Below are 19,813 nucleotides of genomic sequence, written 5' to 3' on the forward strand. Positions count from 1 at the left end.
CAAGCAAAATGAACCAGGAATGAAGCGTGTCCTTTGGACTCAGGGTCCCTGTACTAAGAAGCTCCTATACGCAAGGGAAGGTTGATGATCAAGACCTTCCCCCAGAGCTGAAAGAGAGAGCAAGCCTTCCCCTGGAGCTGGCACCCTGAATTCAGAATTCTAGCCTCCTAAACTGTGACAGAACAAACTTTGGTTTGTTAAAGCCATGCACTGTGGTATTTCTGTTATAGCAGCACTGGATAATGAAAACAGAATTTGGTGCTGCTTTAACAGCTACCTACAATGTGGAAGCAGTTTTGGAATTGAATAATGGATAGAAGCTAGACGAATTAAAGTATCTAATAGTAAATGTCTAGATTGCCTGGAAGAGACTATTGGTGGAATTTTGGACATCAAAGACAATTCTGTTGAGGGCTCAGAAGCAAGTGAAAGAGCTATAACATAGGAGACAGTGCAGATGGTGAGAAGCAGCAGCAGAAAAATGGCAGCAGTATATCCAGGATACTATGCAAGAGCCAAACCATGTTCAGAGAGAGCTGAACGCCTTTGCACTGGAGGCTTCCTGGGGTAATGGGATGCCTCCAGGCACTTATCAGTACAGCTAAAGAGCTTTGGAACACTTGCCTGATCAGGGAAGATGCCAGCCTGGTACAAGAGGCCTGAAGGGCCAAGAGGCTGAGGAATCAGGACAGAAGCTAAAGAGACTAGGAACACAGGAAGCAGAGATGCTTCAGTTGCAAAAGATAAGACCACGACCACTGAGGTCTCAAAGGGTGGAGCCTTGGCCTCTGAAGTTTCAAAGGGTGGGGACCCCTAGATTTCAAAGTGTCAAATCTTCACCAACTTGTTTCCAGACTGTGGAGTCACTTTTCATGAGCACCAGGAGGATGGGGCCAGATCTGCTGCCCAAAGCTGAGGGCTCAGTGTTGCTGTGTCCAGGGACAGCCCAGGCCTGCCAGGGCTGAGGGAGTAGGGTTGCCGCTCAGATGGACCAGGAGAATGGGGCCGCCCAAATCCGAGGAAACAGAGTTGCTGTCCCAGTCAGCCTGGAAGGCAGAGCTAAAGCCCAGGATCCAGGGGCTTCCACACAAAATCTGGAGAATGAGGCCAACACCTAGAGTCTGGAGGGTAAGACCATTGCCTAAATGGTATTAGAGAACAGAGGAAAATTTTCAAGCCTTGAGAGCTACTGTAATGTGTTCTACTGACTTGCTCGGTGCCTGTTATCTCTTCTTTCCCTCCGATTTCTCCCATTTGCAATAGAAATGTCTATCTTGTGCCTGCCCACAATTGTACTTTGGAAGCAGATAACCTGTATTCTAGATTTCACAGATGAAGAGGAATTTGTCCCAGGAGATTTTGACCTTGGAATTGATTTAAGACTTTTGGGATGATATGATGGGGTGAATGTGTTTTACATGTGGCAAGGACATGAATTTTGGGGAGCCAAAGGGTGGAATGTCATGCACCAAATTGTGTCCCCCAAAATGTGTCAACTTGGCTAGGCCATGATTTCCAGTATTATGTGGTTGTCCTCCATTTTGTGACTTGATGTAATTTTCTCATGTGTTGTAAAACCTAATCTTTGCCTGTGGTTAATGATGCAAGATTAGGTTATGTTAAAAAGGATTGATCCAATATAAAGGAAATTTCCCTGAGGTGTGGACTGCATTACTTTTTATCTTATAAGAAATAAAAGGGGAAAGAAAGGAGCAGAGAAATAGGGACTTCATTCTCACCAAGCAAGAAGGACCAGGAGCAGAGAGTATCCTTTGGACTTGGAGTCCCTGCACTGAGAAGCTCCTGGACCCAGGGGAAGACTGATGACAAGGACCTTCCCCCAGAGTCAACAAAGACAGAAAGCCTTCCCCTGGAGCTGGCACCCTGAATTCAGAGTTTTAGCCTCCTAAACTGTGAGAGAATATACTTCTGTGTGTTAAAGCCATCCAGTTATGGTATTACTATTATAGCAGCACTAGGTAACTGAGGGAAACCCTGGTGGCATAGCGGTTAAGTGCTATGGCTGCTAACCAAAAGGCTGGAAGTTTGAATCTGCGAGGAACTCCTTGGAAACTCTATGGGGCAGTTCTACTCTGTCCTATAGGGTAGCTATAAGTCGGGATCGAGTGTATGGCACTGGGTTTGGTTTGGTTTTTTTGGGAGATAACGAAGACATATACCAATGAACAGACACATAGTGTGAGTTATGGAAGAGTTCCCAACGTGGAGCTTCCATGACCCACGAGATGCGCTACCCCTCCAAAAGCAGACATTCTCAATAAGCAGGAAACCTTTGTATTTCAGGCTTGTATTGACCAGCCCCTACAATAGATTAAATCATGCCTTCTGAGGCTATTTGATATCAGCTTTCCAGGTGAGTTCTTTCTGGTCTAGCTAGCTCCCACTTGATAGCACAAATCCTCGGGTATGGCCTGAAAGTCCAAGACAAATTCACCCCAATTACTCCAGTGGCTGTTTCTCAAGAACCAAGGGCAAAGGTTAGCTTACTTCGGGTAAAGCTAAATTCTTTATCCCACAGCACTCCCCAATAAATTTTCTGCATGCTAATTTCCATTCCAGAATCTGTTTCTCAGGAAACCCAAAGTATAATGCTCACCAATTTTTCCATTTCTATGTAACAAATGACCACAAACTTTGCAGCTTAAAACAAAACAATTTCATTTTACAGTTCCTGTGAGTCAGGAGTTTGGGACATTTTACCTGGGTCCTCCACTCAGGGTCTACCAAAGATAACATAAAGTTGTTGGTTAGTTGTCTCATCATCTGAAGCCTTGACTAGAGGGTGATATGCTTTAAGAAAATTCCCTCAGGTTGTCAAAAGTCTTTTTGTGTGTGTGCTTTTTGGACTGAGGCCCCCATTGTCTTACTGTCAGCCAGGAGCTGCTCTCAGTTCCTGGGAGCCACTCTCAGGTCCTTGAAACATGGCCCCCTCCATATGCCTGCTTATACTCTCAAGCTCTTAATTTCTTACTTCAGGAAGTATATAATCAATAAGATTTGATCCAATCAATGTAAATTCATAAAAGGGAATTAATAACTTGGGAATCTGTCAGAGAAAATGTCATTCTTTGAACCTTATAAATATGGAAGATTTGTGTAATGGTGGGCTTAAGGTAAGGCTGAAATTCAGCCTGAGGAAATAACATGAGAAAGTTCACGGAAAAAGGGAAGGATGAAAGGTAATGATAAGGAAGGGGTAGGAAAGCAAATAGTGTACCAGCCTATTCCCATAATGGGAAGGAGAGTATTAAAGAATTGAATGAATTTTAAACCATATCCTGGAAGGCAGTAAATGTCAGAAAGAGGAGCTAATATTTGATATAAGGATATACAGGGAGCAGCTGTAAATTATTGTAAAGGGAAGTTATATGATAAAAACTACATTTGTACAATTAGCCCCATGGGCCTACATACTATGTAAGGTCATTGAGCTACTCTATTGGATTTTGTGGTCATATAATTTCATGTGTTTTAAGATTTCCCAATTTTTTACACTAGTTAAGCATGTTGAAGTCTTGTTCCTTTACTATATATATCACTGCCACATTGACTGTGGTTTATTGTTATTATTATATTCCTTGTGCCATTTTAGTGGGATTTTTAAACCAAGAAGAAGAAAACACATATGTCTAGTCAGGCTTCTTGAACCATAAACTCTGTATATTTTACATAGTTAAGATTATTTCTATGTATTTCTTTAACATCTCATATTTTCATATCAACTTAAGAATTTTCTATTTTATTATTATTTTTAAATCTCCATAACTGTGGTTCTGTTGATTATATGCTGCTTCATAATAGAGATGTACTACAATTTACTTAAATATGTGTTTGTTTATTGTTAAATATTTAAGTTGTGTCCTGTATCTATCTTAATTTTCTTATTCGCTTTTGTATATAACACTAACTTATAGATAAATATCACGAAATGAAACAACCACATAATTTCCTATCAATATAAAATGAATTTTAGAAAATGGTCACCAGTAACGAAATAACTAGAAACGGTCATCAATATAATTTAATAAAACATTGAAATTTTATGAACAAACAAAGAGACACAAATGAGAGTATGAATCTTAGTTCCACCTCTGTCTCCAAAAGAGGTACTCCGAAAAGAAGAAATATTAGATTTCTTCTGAAAGCTGAAGAAATCTAACATCTCCAATGTGGAGAGAACAAAAAGAAAGGTTTGAAAACATTACAAAGAAAATTTAAGAAGTTTTTTTTTTCTTAATACTACAAAATCTTACTAATTGACCTAACATCTAAGCCAAAGTGGGGGAAATGACAGTTTTTTTTTTTTTTTAATTTCAAGTCTCCCTACTGGGCTGAGAGAACAAACCAAAGACTAATGTTATGGCTTTATTGCCAAAACTCACACTTGCTTTCATGCTGTCAAGCACAGACACACACCCCTACCTATTGTAAATCACAGTGCAGGAAATTTACCAAAACATAAAGAAAAAAAAAAAAAACAGTCTGTCATTGAGTTGACTCTGTCTCACGGTGATTCCCCACCCCATGTGTGTCAGAGTAGAACTGTGTTCCATAAGGTTTTAATGGTTGATTTTCCAAGAGTAGGTTACCAGGCCTTTCATGAAAGGCTTCTCTGGGTAGACTTAAACTTCCAAATCTTTGGTTATCAGCTGAGCGTGTTAACTATTTGCAACATCCCGAGATTTCTAGAAGAAATGACAGTGTCCAAATTCTCCAACAAATGCATATATCCTCAGCTGTGTTCTCCCTACCCTACTTACATCCCAAGTATCCAGGATGCTTAAAATAAAAAGCACGTAGGATGAAATAAAAATTATAGCTCAGAATGAAAGAAAAATGGGTTGCATAATCAGAGCTCCTAAAAGGTAAAACTCTCATATGAGCCGCTGGTGAAATAAAAGTAATAATAACTATGAAAATTTAATAAGAGAAAAAATTGAAAAAAGAAAAACAGGAACATAGGATGCAAAAACAAATGACAAACCCAATTCAGATGAAAACAAAACTTACCTAACGGACATATATAGAACACTCCACCCAACAACAGCACAATATGCATTCTCCAGTGCACATGAATCATTCTTCACGATAAACCATGTCTTAGGACACAAAGAAATTTTTAATAAATTAAAAAATATTGAAACAGCGGAATAGCCAGGAGCTTCCAGCAATCCCTCTTACAAAGATCTGAACAAACAAGTAAAACAATTATATTTATGACAAGCTAGGAGCCCTGAACATCAAAGGCAAAGTTAGAAAATGGACTGAGTGGCAGGGGGTGGGAGAGTCAGTTCAGAAGCAGAGAGGAGTTGCTGGACCTGAATCTCCAGGACACCACTCCTGGGAGCAGCTGCAGCAGGCCGGTACTAGTGTATGGCCACAGTTTCCTCAGGGAGAAGCAGCCAGCCACACAGCCCACTCAAATCTCTGGAAGCAGAGAAGAACAATGCTCTTGGCAAAAGCTAAGTACTTGCATATATTTCACTGTGCCCCCCCCCACCCCCAAGCTGGCTTCAGAGGCTATTGATTACTCTGGACCTGACATAGGCCCTGTTGAGTGCCTAGAGCAATCCTCCTGGCCTTGGATAAGGAATAAATTTGTAATTGGTGGGAAAAGATAATGTGCCAGCTCCACTAACCTGGGGAGCTCTGGATAGAAGCAGCTCCTGTCTAGGCATAAACAGTCTGTGGACTTTGAATACCTTCCACCCTGCATGGACATATGTGGGCCTATTGCATGAGACTAGGCCCTTGCTGGCAGACTGCAACAGTTTCATCTGTGCAGGGAAGAGGTCGGTGTTTGATGACTGACATCACTTTGCCTTTTAAACAGGGTCCTCACCTACCCACATCAGGGGCTTAAGGACTGGTGGCTCCACTCAGGTCAGCCAGCCAGCCACCCATATGGGGGTCCAAGGATAACTGGTACCTCCCAGTCCTTACAGCCAAAAACATTGGGTGCCCATGGTCTGTGTATAGAACCCACACACCTGTACGTTCTAGGGAAGAGGGACACGCTTTCCGCAGCCCCGTGCCTTGTTCAGAGTGTGACCCCCCTGTTGCAATCAGATACTGGTACATACAGCAATCACCCCTGCCCCTCCAAGACTGTAGAACAGAGCCTTTACCACATACTTGATAACCAACTACCTGGAAAACTGAGCTGAATCCATACAAGAAAAGTGAATGACTCCTAGGCTGATATACACAATAACAGTTCTAACCATCTGGTGACAGGAACTCAGAGCTTCAAAGGAGAAAATAATCACACTAGGTCACTCAAGTAACCCATTTGGGCATATAAAGACAAAGCAAGAAGCTAGGACACAGTAAACAAACATAAAATAAACTAATACAGTAACTAATAGATGGCTCAGAGAAAACAGTCAATATCAAATCATATAAAGAAACAGAACATGATCACTTCAACAAGCTCTCAAAACAAAGAATTAAGGGATCTTCTAGATGAAAGTGCTTTGCTGAAATTCCAGATGCAGAAAACAAAAGATTAATATACAGAACCCTTCGAGAAATCAGGAAGATCAGGCAATACGTAAAACAAGCCAAGGAACACACAGATAAAACAGATGAAGAAATTAAAAAGGTTATTCAAGAACACAATGAAAAATTTAATACCCTGCAAGAAACCATAGAGAGACAGCAATCAGAAATTCTGAAGATTAACAATAAAATTACAGAATTGCACAACTCAGTAGAGAGTCAAAGGAGCAGAACTGTACAAGTGGAAGGCAAAATTGGTGAGCTTGAAGATAAAGCACTTGGCACCAATATATTTGAAGAAAAATCAGATAAAAGAAGTAAAAAAAAGAAAAATGAAGAAAACCTAAGAATCACAGGGAACTTTATCAAGAGAACCAACCTACAAGTGATTGGATTACCAGAACAGGGAGGGAGAACAGAAAATACAGAGAGAATTGTTGAAGATTTCTTGGCAGAAAACTTCCCTGATATCATGAAAGATGAGAAGCTATCTATCGAGGATGCTCATTGAACTCCACAGAGGGTAGATTTTAAAAGAAAGTCACCAGGACATATTATAATCAAACCTGCCAAAACCAAAGTAAAAGAGAGACTTTTAAGAGTGGCTAGTGATAAACAAAAAGTCACGTACACAGGAGAATCAATAAGCTTGGACTACTCGGCAGAAACCATGCAGACAAGAAGACAATGAGATGACTTATATAAAGCATCGAAGGAAAAAACAATTGCCAGTTAAGAATCATATATCCAGCAAAACCATCTCTCAAATACGAAGGTGAAATCAGGACATTTCCAGACAAACAGGAGTTTAGGGAATTCATAAAAACCAAGCCAAAGCTACAAGAAATACTAAAGGGAGTACTTTGGTTAGAAAATCAATAATATCAGGGATCAACCCAAGACTAGAACACTGGCCAGAGCAATCAGATGTCAACCCAGACAGGGAAATCACAAAAATAAATCAAGATAAAAAAACACTCAAAACAGGGAAACAGCGATGTTATTATGTAAAAGAAGACAACATTAAAACAATAAAAGAGACTAAGATATGTAGTCATAGATCTTTCAAATGAAGAGGAACACAAGGTGATATAAAGAAATAAAAGTTAGGTTTAAACTTAGGAAAAAAAGGAGTAAATATCAAGGTAAACGCAAAGGAGACTCGCTATCCTACTCATCAAAATAAAACACAAGAAAAAAATAGAGACTCAGCAAAAACGAATAAGAGGAAAAGACAGTATATAAAGATAAACTACTCAGCACAAAAAATTTAAGTGAGAAAAAGAGTCAACAGCACACAACAAAAGAGATCAAAATGACAGCACTAAACTCATACATATTCATGATTACGCTGAATGTAAATGGACTAAATGCACCAAAAAACAGACAGAGAGTGGCATAATGGATAAAAAAAACATGATCTGTCTATATGCTGCCTATAAGGGACACACCTTAGACTTAAAGACACAAACAAACTAAAACTCAAACAATGGAAAAAATATATATCAAGCAAACAACAATCAAATAAGAGCAGGAGTAGCAACATTAATTTCTGACAAAATAGGCTTTAAAGTTAAATCTACCACAAATGATAAGGAAGGACACTATATAAGGATTAAAGGGACAATATACCAGCAGAATATAACTGTATTAAATATTTATACACCCAATAACAGGGCTGCAAGATACATAAAACAAACTCTGACAGCATTGAAAAAGGAGATAGATAACTCCACAATTGTAGTAGTAGATTTCAACACACCACTTTCTGGGAAGGACAGGACATCCAGAAAGAAGATCAATAAAGACGTGGAGATCTAAATGCTACAATCAACCAAACTTGACCTTATAGACATATAGAGAACACTAACCCAACTGGAGCCAAGTACACTTTCTTTTCTACTGTACATGGAACATTCTCTAGAATAGACCACATATTAGGCCATAAAACAAGCCTTAGCAGAATACAAAACACTGAAATATTACAAAGCATCTTCTCTGATCACAAGGCTATAAAGCTAAAAATCAATAACAGAAAAATCAGGGAAAAGGAATCAAACACTTGGAAACTGAAAAATACCCTGCTCAAAAAGGGCTGGGTTATAGAAGACATTAAGGATGAACTAAGGAAATTCATAAAATCCAATGAGAACAAAAACATTTCCTAACAGAACCTTTGGACCACAGCGAAAGCAGTGCTTGGAGGTCAATTTATATCAATAAATGCACGCATCCAAAAAGAAGGGCCAAAAATCAAAGAATTCTCCCTACAACTTGAACAAATAGAAGAGCAGCAAAGAAAACTTAAGTCACCAGAAGAAAGCAAATAATAAAAATTAGAGCAAAATTAAATGAAATAGAAAACGGAAAAACAATGGAAAGAATTAAAAAGACCAAAAGCTGGATCTTTGAAAAAAATAACAAAATTGATAAACCATTGGCCAAACTGAGCAAAAAACAAAACAAAACAAAACAGGAGAATAAGCAAATAACCCAAATAAGAAATGAGATGGTTGATATTACACCAGAACCAACCGAAATTAAAAGAATCATATCAGATTACTACTAAAAATTGTACTCTAACAAATTCGAAAACCTAGAAGAAATGGATAAATTCTTAGAAACACACTACCTGCCTAAACTAACAGAAGCAGAGGCAGAACAACTAAATAGACCCATAACAAAAGAAGAGATTGAAAAGGTAATCAAAAAATACCCAAAAACAACAACAAAAAAAGCCCTGGTCCGGATGGCTTCGCCGCAGAGTTGTACCAAACTTTCAGAGGACAGTTAGCACCACTACTACTAAAGGTATTTCAGAGCATGGAAAAGGATGGAATACTACCAAACTCATTCTATAAAGCCAACATATCCCTGATAAGAAAACCAGGTAAAGGCTCCACAAAAAAAGAAAATTACAAACCTATATCCCTCATGAACTTAAATGCAAAAATCCTCAAGAAAATTCTAGCCAATAGAATTCAACAATATATCAAAAAAAATAAATAAAATAAATAATTCACCCAGACCCAGTGGGATTCATACAATGTATGAAGGGTTGGTTCAACACTAGAAAAACAATTAATGTAATCCATCATACAACTAAAACAAAAGACAAGAATCACATGATTTTATCAATTGATGCAGAAAAGGCATTTGACAAAGTTCAACACCTATTCATGATAAAAAAAAAAAAAAAACTCTCAGCAAAATAGGAATAGAAGGAAAATTCCTCAATATAATATGGGGCATTTATTCAAAATCAATAGTCAACATCATCCTAAGCGGAGAGTCTGAAAGCATTCCCCTCGAGATAGGGAACCAGACAAGGATGCCCTTTATCACTACTCTTATACAACATTATGCTAGAGGTCCTAGCCAGAGCATTTAGGCTAGATAAAGAAATAAAGGGGATGCAGATTGGTAAGGAAGGAGTCAAAGTATTTTTATTTGCAGATGACATGATCTTATACATAGAAAACGCTAAAGAATCCTCAATAAAACTACTGAAACTAATAGAAGAGTTCAGCAGAGTGCCATGATACCAGATAAACATACAAAAATCAGTTGGATTCCTCTACACCAACAGAAAGGGTATCGAGGAGGAAATCACCAAATCAATACCATTCACAGTAGCCCCCCAAAAGATAAAATACTTAGGAATAAACCTAACCAAAGATGTAAAAGACATACACAGGGAAAACTACATACAAGACACTATTGCAAGAAACCAAAAGAGACCTACATAAGTGGAAAAATATACCTTGCCCATGGATAGGAAGGATTAACATTGTAAAAATGTCTACTCTACCAAAAGTCATCTATAGATACATTACAGTTCTGATCCAAATAGCAAAGACATTTTTTAACAAAATGGAGAAACAAATCACCAGTTTCATATGGAAGGGAAAGAGGCCCCAAATAAGTAAAGCATTACTGAAAAAGAAGAACAAAGTGGGAGGCCTCACTCTGCCTGATTTTAGAACCTATTATACCACCACCATAGTTGAAACAGCCTTATACTGGTACAACAACACACACATAGACCAGTGGAACAGAATTGAGAATCCAGACATAAATCCATCCACATACGAGCAGTTAATATTTGACAAAGACCCAAAGTCAGTTAAATGGGGGAAAAGACAGTCTCTTTAACAAATGGTGCTGGCATAACTAGATATCCATTTGCAAAAAAATGAAACAAGACCCATACCTAACACCATGCACAAAAACTAAATCAAAATGGATCAAAGACCTAAATATAAAACCTTAAACAATAAAGACCATGGAAGAAAAAAACAGGGACAATGCTAGGAGCCCTAGTACACGGCATAAACACTATGGAAGACATTACTAACAATGCAGAAGAGAAACTAGATAACTGGGAGCTCCTAAAAATCAAACACCTATGCTCATCCAAAGATTTCACCAAAAGAGTAAAAAGATTACCTACAGATTGGGAAAAAGTTTTTAGCTATGACATTTCCAGTCAGCACCTGATTTCTAAAATCTACACAATACTGCAAAAACTCAACTACAGAAAGACAAATAGCCAAATTAAAAAATGAGCAAAAGACATGGACAGGCACTTCACTAAAGAAGACACTCAGGTAGGTAACAGATCATGATGAAATGCTCACAATCATTAGCCATTAGAGAAATGCAAATGAAAACTACAATGAGATCCCCATCTCACTCCAACAAGGCTGGCATGAATCCAAAAAACACAAAATAATAAATGTTGGAGAGGTTGTGGAGAGACTGGAACACTTATACACTGCTGGTGGGAATGTCAAATGGTACAACCACTTTGGAAATTGATTTGGTGCAAACTTAAAAAAGCTTGAAATAGAAGTGCCATGCAATCTAGCAATCCCACTCCTTGGAATATATCCTAGAGAAATAAGAGCCTTCACACGAACAGATATATGCACACCCATGTTCATTGCACCACTGCTTACAATAGCAAAAAGATGGAAGCAACCAAGGTGCCCATCAACAGATGAATGGATAAATAAATTATGGTATATTTACACAATGGAATACTAGGCATCGATAAAGAACAATGATGAATCTGTGAAACATTTCATAACATGGAGGAATCTGGAAGGCATTATGCTGAGTGAAATTAGTCAGCTGCAAAAGGACAAATATTGTATAAGACCACTATTATAAGTACTTGAGAAATAGTTTAAACAGAGAAGAAAATATTCTTTGATAGTTATGAGAGGGGGAAGGGAGGGAGAGTGGTATTCACTAATTAGATAGTAGATAAGGACTTTTTTAGGCGAAGGGAAAGACAACACCCAATACAGAAGAGGTCAGCACAACAGGACTAAACCAAAAGGAAAGAAGCCTTCTGAATAAACTGAATACTTTGAAGGCCAGCATAACAGGGTGGGGGTTGGGGACCATGTTTTTAGGGGACATCTACGTCAATTGGCATAATAACATCTATTAAGATACCATTCTGCATCCCACTTTGGGGAGTGGCGTCTGGGGTCTTAAACACTAGCAAGTGGCCATTTAAGATGCATCAATTCATCTCAACCCACCTGGAACAAAGGAGAATGAAGAACACCAAAGACACAAGGTAATTATGAGCCCAAGAGACGGAAAAGGCCACACAAACCAGAGACTACACCAGCCTGAGACCAGAAGAACTATATAGTCCCTGGCTACAACTAATGACTGCCCTGACAGGGCACACAACAGAGAACCCATGAGCAAGCAAGAAAGCAGTGGGATGCAGACCCCAAATTCTTGTGAAAAGACCAGACTTAATGGTCTGATTGAGACTAGAAGGACCCTGGTGGTCTTAGTCCCCAGGCCTTCTGTTAGCCCAAGACAGGAACCATTCCCAAAGTCAACTCTTCAAACAGGGATTGGACTGTACAATGGGATAGAAAATGTTACTCGTGAAGAATGAGCTTCTTGGATGAAGTAGACACAGGAGACTATGTTGGCACCTCCTGTCTGGAAGGGAGATGGGAGGGTAGAGGGGGTCACAAGCTGGCCGAACAGACTAGAAAAGAGTGAGTAGAGGGAAGGAGTGTACTATCTCATTAAAATAATTAGGAGTATATTGCAAGATGTGTATAAATGTTTGTACAAGAGACTGAGTTGATTTGTAAACTTTCACTTAAAGCACAATAAAAATTTTAAAAATATATGTTGAAATTATACAATGTATATTTTTCATATCACGATGGACTGAAAGTAGAAATTAATAACAAAAAACTGAAAAATACACAAATATGTGCAAACTAAGTAATGTGCTACTAAGCAAAGAATGAATCAAACAAGAAAGAAATTAAAAAAAAAACTTAGACTCTATTGAGAATGAAAACACAAGATATCAAAACCTACTGGATGCAGTGAAGGCAGTACTCAGAGGAAAATTTAAAGCAATAAATGCCTACATTAAAAAGAAGAAAGATACCAAATCAATACCTTAACTTTACAACTTGAGGGATTAGAAAAGGAAGAGCAAAATTCCTGAAGAAAGAAAAGAATAAATATCAGAGCAGATAAAAACAGAGAACAGAAAAACCATAGAATCAACAAAACCTGAAGTCAGTTTTTTGAAAATAACAATAAAATCGACAAACTTTTGGCTAGTCTGACAAAGAAAAGATGGAAATATCTAAAATTAGAAATGAAAATTGGGACATGACAACCAATCCTATAGAAACAAAAATAATTATAAGGGAATATTTTGAATAGTTTTATGACAATCATTAGATAACTTAGAGGAAATGGGCAAAGTTCTTGACACACATAAACTCCCTACACTGACTCAAGGAGAAATAGTGGATCTCATTAGGCTCATAACAAGAGAAGAGATTAAATCCATAATCGAAAACCTCCTAATAATAAGGAGTCCTGGACTAGATGGCTTCACTGGGAATTCTACCGAAAATTTATAAAAGTGGCTACAATACTACTTAAACTTTTCCAAAAAGTAGAACTCATTCTGTAAGGAGAGCATTAACTTGATACCAAGTCCAGACAAAGGCAACATAAGAAAAGAAAACTACAGACTAATATCCCTAATAAACATGAAGGCAAAAATATTTAACAAAATACTAACAATCTAAACCCCAAAACATATTAAAGGATTATAAACCAGGGTCTAGTGGGATTTCTCCCAGGAATGCAAGGTGGTTCAAGATTAGAAAAATCAATTGATTTTTGAGGTGGGGCCAAGATGGTGGAATAATCAGATGCTTCATATCATCCCTCTTACCAAAGAGAAAACAAGTGAATCAAATATACATGACAATTCGGGAACTTTAATCATCAAAGATAAAGCTGAAGAATCATACTGAGCAGCAGGTGGAAGGAAAGACAATTCAAAAACAGCAGAAATGGGGACAATGGATTGTGGGACTTCTGGCATCCTGCTAGCTAAATCTGCACAGCACACACAGGCCGAGGCAAGCAGAAACGCCCCAAGCCGAAACTCATCCCACCTGATACAGCCAAGCAGCAGTGAATCTGCATGCACCTCCAGATCCAAATAAGAGTGACACCAGACCTGCAAAAGTTAAGTGTAAGCTTCTACCCACCTCGTGCTGGAACCAAACACCTACCAGAGTCCCATGGCCGAGGTGCACCCTTCCCCTTACCCCCTAGCTCTGACACCAGTCACGTGGCACTCAATGACACCATGCCCTAGGCTGGGAACTCATGGCATGCCCGGAGGTGCCTGCCCCTTCACTCAGCCACTGTTGTAGGGAGCCCATGGACTTGCAGTGTCCTTCACCCTCCCCACCCATTGCCTTGTGGGCCATTCTAACACTGCATGTGCTCATTAGCATAAATCAGGCAAGGGATCCACTTGAAGCCTATTTTCAAATGCAACAGGCAAGTGGGAGCTGTAGATTTGTGACATTCAACACCACCCCACCCTCTAAGAAGGGCCCTTGCCTACACACACTGGGGGCCTGAGGGCTGGTAGTACACCTCCCCCATCTAACTGCCCATGACAGCGGGCTGAGGATTAGTTTTGCCTCCCAATCCCCCCAGTCAATGGCACAGGGCCCCCAGAGACCATCTGCATTACCCTCCACCCACTATGGGATCTAGCAAACAGGAACATGCTTTTCATCTGGGCACCTGGTAATAGCCAACAGCCCTCTTCTTGCCATACACGTCAGCCACTACTTCAACAAGAGATTATGCCTGCTCTGAAAACCTTCACAGAGGCTAGCCCACCTAGGACTGTAGGTGAGAGTATCCTCGCCACACAGTCAGTGACCAATGACAGACATCTGTGCCCTGAACAACTGCACTCCCACAAAAGCAGTGAACAGACACCTAGCCTCATACGCCTAGTAGCTGCTCTGACAACCTGGAAACAGGAGGTGAGAGTTTCAACGATGCCAACAACCAAAGTAGCATACACCCCTAGCCTACTTGGACATATTAAAAAAAAAAAAAATACAGGACACAGTAAACAAAACTACAATTAAATACAATAATAAATTACTGATGCTTCAGAGAAGTCAGTCAATATCAAATTACATAAAGAAGCAGGACAAGATGGCTTAAGTGGCCAAAATAAAGACTAAGAAAACCTTCCAGAGGAAGATAAGACAATGGAACTACCTGGTAAAGAATTCAAAAGACTGATACACAGAGCTCTCTAAGAGGTAGGATGGAGATCAGGCCAAACTCAGACCAAACCAAGGAAGATAAAAAGAAATAGAAAATTCGGAAAGCAATACAAGAACAGAGCAACAGAATTAACAGGCTGCTAGAAACCATACAGAGACAGCAACTAGAAATTAAAAATATTAACAATAAAATTTCAGAATTAGAAAACTCAAGAGAAAGTCATAAGAGCAGAATTGGGACAATGGAAGTCATAATTAGTGAGACTGAAAATAAATCCCTTGATATCAATTTGAGGAAAAATCAGAAAAAAGAAGGAAAAAAAATGAAGAAAGCCAAAGAATTGTGTGGAGTACTATAAAGAGGAAAATTCTACAAGTGGTGGGTGGGAGTACCAGAACAGGGAGGGATAATGGAAAACACATAGAGAATTGTTGAAGATTTGCCATCAGAAGGCTTCCCTAGGATATCTATCCAAGAAGCTCAACAAACTCCACACAGGATAGACTCAAAAAGAAAATCATCAAGGCATATCATAATCAAATATGCCAAATCCAAAGACAAAGAAAGAATTCTGAGAGCATCTAGGGACAAAAAAAAAAGTCACCTACAAAGGAGAATCAGTAAGACTAAGCTCAGATTACTCAGGCAAGAAGACAATTGGATGACATATATAAGGCCTTGAAAGAGAAAAATTGCCAGCCAGAATTATATATCCAGCAAAACTGTCTCTCAAATACAATGGTAAAATTAGGTCATTTCCAGATAAGCAGAAATTAAGGGTATTTGTAAAAACTAAACTAAAATTACAAGAAATATTAAAGGGAGTCCTTTGGTTAGAGAACCAACAATATCAGACAACAATCCAAGACTAAGACTCAGGACAGATCAACCAGATATAAACCCAGACAGGGAATTCAAAAAAATAAGTCAAAGCTAAAAGACTAAAAATAGGGAACCAGAGACATCAATATGTAAATAATGACAACATCAGAACAAAAAAGAAGGCATAAAAAGTGTAGTCATAGAACTTCTATGTGGAGAGAAATTCAAGGTGACATCAACAAATAAAAGATTGGTTTAAACTTAGAAAAATAAGGGTAAATTCCAAGGTAACAACAGAGGAAGCTAACAAACCTATCCATCAAAATCAAAAAAGAAGAAAAACATAAAGACTCAGCAAAACAAAATCAACAATAATGAAAGAGGTGAAAAGAAAATACAGTAACAAAAAGAACTCAGCACAGAAAATTAAGCAGAACAAAGAAACTGTCAACACCACACACACACACACACAACAAAAACACATCAAATGACAGTAGTAAACTTATACCTATCAATAATTACACTGAATGTAAATGGCCTAAATGAGCCAGTAAAGAGAGAGAAAGTGCCAGAATGGATAAAAACCACAATCCATCTAAATGCTCTCTACAGGAGACACACCTTAGACACAAAGACATAAACAAAGTAAAAGTTAAACAAAGTAAAACTTTAACCAAACAGTAACAAAAAAGCGGAGGAGAGCCAATACTAATTGCCAATAAAATAGACTTTAAAGCAAAATCTCCCATAAAGGATAACGGAGGATACTATATAATGATTAAAGGGTCAATATCCCAGGAGGGCATAACCATAATAAATATATATGCACCCAATCACAGGGCTTCAAAATACTTTAAACAAATTCTAATAGCATTGAAAAGAGAAACAGTTTCACAGTAATAGGAGGGGATTTCAACATACTACTTTCGATGAAGGAGAAAACATCTAGAAAGAAACTGAATAAAGATACAGAAGATCTAAATGTCACAATCAACCAACTGAATCTCATAGACATATACAGAACAATCCACCCAACAGCAGCAAAGTATGTATATTCTTTTCCAAGGCACATGGGACATTCTCCATAATAGACCACATTTTAGGCCACAAAGAAAGCATTAACAAAATCCAAAACATCAAAATAATACAAAGCATCATCTCTGATCATAATGCCATGAAGGTAGAATTCGACAACAGAATCAGCAAGGGAAAAAATCAAGTACATGGAAACTGAACAATGCCTTGTTCAAAAATTACTGGGTTATAGAAGAAATTAAGGATGGAATAAAAAAAATGAAAACACATCTTACCCTTGGAACACAGTAAAAGCAGTGCTTAGAAGTCAGTTTATAGCAATAAACACACACATCAAAAGAGAAGAAAAGGCCAAAATAAAAACATTAGTCCTACAACTTGAATGAATAGTAAGAGAGAAGCAAAGGAAGCCCTCAGGCACCAGAAGAAAGGAAATAATAAAAATTAGAGTGGAAATAAATGAAATAGAGAATACAAAAACAATTGATAGAATCAACAAGACTAAAAGTTGGTTCTTTGAAAATATCAACAAAATCAACAAACCATTATCCAAACCGACAAAAGAAAACATAAGAGGAAGCAAATAACCCAAATAAGAAATGAGACAGGTGATATTGCTGACAGACCCAACTGAAATAAAAAGGATCATAACAGAATACAAATAAAAAGTATACCCCAACATATTTGAAAACCTAGAGGAAATGGACAAATTTCTAAGAACACACTACTTACTTAAACTAACACAAACTGAGGTCGAAAAAATAAACAAGCCTATAGCAAAAGAAGAGATTGAAGAGATGATTTAAAAAAAATAACTCTCAACAACAACAACAAAAAAACCCCTACCCTGAGGACTTCACTGAAGAATTCTACCAAACTTTGAGAGAAGGACTAACACCAATACTACTAAAGCTATTTCAGAACATCAAAAAGGAAAGAACTTGTGAACTCATTCTATGAAGCCAGCATAACCCTAATACCAAAGCCACAGACCAACATCCCCCATGAAAAAAGACACAAAAATTCTCAACAAGATTCTAACCAATAGAATTCAACAACGTATCAAAAAATGATACATCATGACCGAGTGGAATTCATACCAGGTATGCAGGGATGGTTCAACATTAGAAAATCAATCAACGTAATCCATATAGATAAAACAAAAGAACCACATGATTTTATCAATTGATGCAGAAAAGCCATTTGACAAAGTCCAATACCCATTCCTGATAAAAACTCTAAACAAAACATAAATAGAAGGAAAATTCCTCAGCATAATAAAGGGCATTTATATAAAGCCAACGGCCAACATCATTCTAAATGGAGAAAGACTGAAAGTATTCCCCTTGAGAATGGAAACCAGACAAGGATGCCCTTTATCACCATTCTTATTCAACTTTGTGGTGGAAGTCCTAGCTAGAGTAATAAGGTAAGAAAAAGAAGTAAAGGGCATCTGAAATGCTAAGGAAGAGTAAAACTATACCTATTCACAGATGATAAGATCCTATAGACATAAAAGCCCAAAGAATCCACAAGAAAGCTACTGGAGCTAGGCTTGCCAACTCGTGGAGTGAGAAAGCTTAGTGCCTGTGTGCAGGAGGCTTCCTAGTGGAGTGGAATGCCTCCAGGCACTTATTGGTGGAGCTACTGAGCTTTGGAACACTTGCCCCAACAGGGTAGATGCAGGTGTGAGACCCGAAAGCTGAGAGGCCAAGGAACCAGGAAGCAGAAGTAGAAGAGGCAAGGAACACAGCAAGCTGAGCTGCCTCAGTCTCAAAAGGTACGGCCATGACCTTTGGGGTTTCAAAGTGTGGAGCCATGGCCTCTGGTGTTTCTAAGGGTGGAGTCACCACTCAGATGGACTAGGACAATCTTTGTCTGAAAAATGGGCTTCAGAAATGGTTTCAGTTCTGGTTTAGCACAGCGTCCAGGGGCCATAGAACTGACATTTTCACAACGTTGAGTCTTCCTATCCAAGATCCTGGTATGTTTTCCCTTATGTAGGTCTCTTGTTTTCTTGCAGTAGTGTATTGTTGTGTTCTTTGTATAGGTTTTAATTTACTCTGAAGTGCTTTATCGTCTTGGGAGCTATAATTAATGGTATTGATTTGATGATTTCCTTTTTGAATTTTTCTTCCTTGGTGCAGAGGAATACTACTGATTTTTGTATGTTTAGCTTATATCTTGCAACTCTTCTGAAACTATGGCCCCTGAACACTGCTAAACCAGAACTGAAACCATCCCCAAAGTCCACTTCTCAGAGAAAGATTAGATAGGCCTATAAAACAATAAAAACACATGTGAAGAATGTGCTTCTTAGTTCAATCACATATACGAGGCCAAATGGGCAACTGCTGTCCAACAGCAGGATAAGAACGCAGGAAGGGACAGGAATTGGACAAATAGACACAGGGAACCTGTAGTGGAAAAGGGGAGCATACTGTCACATTGTGGGGATAACAACTAATGTCACAAAACAATGTGTACACATTTTTGAATGAGAAATTAACATGAGCTGTAAATTTTTACCTAAAGCACATTAAAAAAGAAAAGAAAGTAAATAAATGTAATATACCACATTAAAAGAACAAAGAAAAGAACTATATGATTGTCTCAGATGCAGGAAAGACATTTGACAAAATCCACCACCCTTTCATGATAAAAACTCTCAACAACATAGGAATAGAAGGAAACTCCCTCAACATAATAAAGGGCATTTATGAAAAACATATGATTAACATCACACTCAGTGGAAAAAGACAGAGTATTTCCGTTAAGGTCAAGAATAAGACAAAGAGCCAAGATGGTGGAC

This window comes from Loxodonta africana, chromosome 6 (assembly GCF_030014295.1).
Source record: "Loxodonta africana isolate mLoxAfr1 chromosome 6, mLoxAfr1.hap2, whole genome shotgun sequence".
In the NCBI taxonomy this organism is placed as follows: Eukaryota; Metazoa; Chordata; class Mammalia; order Proboscidea; family Elephantidae; genus Loxodonta; species Loxodonta africana.